This window comes from Octopus bimaculoides, chromosome 23 (genome assembly GCF_001194135.2).
Source record: "Octopus bimaculoides isolate UCB-OBI-ISO-001 chromosome 23, ASM119413v2, whole genome shotgun sequence".
NCBI classification, from domain to species: domain Eukaryota; kingdom Metazoa; phylum Mollusca; class Cephalopoda; order Octopoda; family Octopodidae; genus Octopus; species Octopus bimaculoides.
Genome location: NC_069003.1, coordinates 33544514 through 33546468, shown reverse-complemented (window position 1 = coordinate 33546468; position 1955 = coordinate 33544514). Strand labels below are relative to the sequence as shown.

The window sequence follows — 1955 nt, the reverse complement described above, 5'->3', positions numbered from 1 at the left end:
GAGGGGGAGTAAACATGTAGGAAAGGAAGGGATAATTCAACATGTAGGAAGAAGGGGATCAAATATATAAAAGGAGGAGGAAAAGGAGTAGACATGTAGTAAAAGGAGGAGAGGGTGTAGATGTGTAATAAGAGGAGGGGCTGTATACATGTAGGAGGATGAGGGGCTGTATACATGTAGGAGGAGGAGGGGCTGTATACATGTAAGAGGAGGAGGAGTGAAGTAACCTTAACCTTTGGCACATTGTCCCCGGCTGTAAGTTTGACCTGGCTTATGTTCTGTCTTGAATGTCAGCCAGAAGGATTAAAGTTATGGGGAGAAAGGATTGGTTACTACACTCAGTGCAGGGTTTAATAGTTGAGATACAGTAATGGGTGATGGTAGTTTGGACAGACAAGTGGCCATGGGCTGAGACAGAACACAGCCAGCCCTACTTAGATGACCTATGGTCAAAACTTCTCCGTCCGTGAGAAACCCCTTCTTTAGGCAGGCATAGTGTATATCTAGGGTTATATGTAGGGACCAGACTCAACAGTACCATCCTGCTTGCACTCTTATACGTAAGTGAGATGTGGGCTACAACAAAAGGGATAGAACATTGATTGGCTATGGCACAAAAGGCTGTGGAGAGAGATCTAACACTAGGAACGTTATTAACCTTTAGCACACTGTAGGTGCATTATGTCACCATATGAGTTTTCTCCCCTGTAGTTGTAACAGAGCAATGGCAAGGGAAGCAATTCCGGAGAAAATGCAGTGTTAAAGGTTAAGAGAGCACATTCGACATGAGATAATTTGAGAGGGACTGATATGATCGCAGAATACCAAAAGCACAAGTGCCACTGGACTGGACATGTCACAAGGTTCACAGACAACTGGTGGACACATGCAGTTGCTGAGTGGTATTCAAGGGTCAGAAAAGGACACTTGGAAGGCCTCTGAGACAATGGGAAGACCTATTGAGGCAAGCGAAAGCGAAATCGTGATGGCACCTGTGCCCTGGCACTTGTGCCGGTGGCACATGTAAAGACATTCGAGCGAGATCATTGCCAGTGGCATGTAACAGACAACATTTCGAGCGTGGCCGATGCCAGTACCGCCTGACTGCCTGGCCTTCGTGCCGGTGGCACGTAAAAGCACCCACTACACTCTCGTAGTGGTTGGTGTTAGGAAGGGCATCCAGCTGTAGAAACTCTGCCAAATCAGATTAGAGCCTGGTGTAGCCATCTGGTTTCACCAGTCCTCAGTCAAATCGTCCAACCCATGCTAGCATGGAAAGCGGACGTTAAACGATGATGATGATGATATATATATATGACACTGAATAATTTGCCGGGAAATGCCATAATTAAATAACAAATAACAATTGGAGGAGTTTGGAGTAGTTGTAAAAGTAACAGGTGCCTGGTGCATGTCTGAGGCCAGTACATACAAATTAGGCATACACTGACGCACACACACAAAACTGAATAGGAAATCGTAAAGTGTATGTTATGTGAAATACATAGGAGTGCTGCGAAAGAACTGGTTTCCTTATGACTAGTATTTCATTTGTTCCTTGTTGATATAGGTACAAACAAATATAGCCCTGTACACGCCTAACCACACTACGCAATCACGTACATAAATATGTACATACATACATGTATGTATGTATATATGTATGTATGTATGTGTGTATATATATATATATATATATATTCTTATATATATTGCCATCCGGTTTCACCAGTCCTCAGTCAAATCGTCCAACCCATGCTAGCATGGAAAGCGGACGTTAAACGATGATGATGATGATGATGATGATATTTGTTTCAGTCATTTGACTGCGGCCATGCTGGAGCACCACCTTTAGTCGAACAAATCGACCCCAAGACTTACTCTTTGTAAGCCTAGTACTTATTCTATCTGTGTCTTTTGCCGAACCACTAAGTTAATGGGATGTAAACATACCA

At 43.5% G+C, this 1955-nt stretch overlaps 1 protein-coding gene across 1 annotated transcript in view; it reads left to right on the top strand.

Annotated features, from left to right (window-relative positions):
* The window catches only part of LOC106875491 (uncharacterized), a 35253-nt gene that overhangs the window by 10342 nt on the left and 22956 nt on the right, over nt 1-1955 (top strand). The window lies entirely within an intron of this gene.